The sequence below is a fragment of the Pantherophis guttatus genome, chromosome 4 (genome assembly GCF_059756535.1).
Source record: "Pantherophis guttatus breed Tessera chromosome 4, ASM5975653v1, whole genome shotgun sequence".
NCBI lineage: Eukaryota > Metazoa > Chordata > Lepidosauria > Squamata > Colubridae > Pantherophis > Pantherophis guttatus.
In genome coordinates, this window is record NC_142066.1 from 96,198,675 (window position 1) to 96,199,292 (window position 618).

Below are 618 nucleotides of genomic sequence, written 5' to 3' on the forward strand. Positions count from 1 at the left end.
CAATGTGTCAAGGCTGCCTCTGTTCAGTTCCTAGGAAAGAAAAATTCTTGGCTCCATAGATTTAGAGAAAAGTACTTTTACTAGGAACAAACGGAATTCAAATGGTTTCAAGCAAGCTCTGAGGCACAAAGCTGGATCAGCACAGATACAGATACAGTATACAGCCAGCCCTTGTACAGTATACAGCCTTTGTACAGTATGCAGTCCAGCCCCCTTGTAGCTAGGCAACTGGATGCCACTGCATACCAGAGCAAACTGACATGGCCTTGAAAATAACTACAGTTGCAAAGCTGCAATACAGTTCTTCCCCCACCCCCATTTTATTGCAGCAAGTATCCAGCTAGCTGACATTTGCCACCCCCCACCCCCACCCCTGTAAAAGAGGCATTAGCAAATTTATACAGTTACAACATATAATACATTACTCCAAAACCAGTGATCCCTTTAGGGTTTGTCAGAGTATTTTCTATGGAAAGTGTGGAGGAGTTTAGGCACATGAACATGTTTAGCATCTACCCATTTGGACTGCGCAGGGAGAAAATGTTTCCAAGAAATTCCCTCTATGTTTTCTGGAATCTAGAATTTCTTTAACTTCAAAATGTTACTCCCCTTCAATCA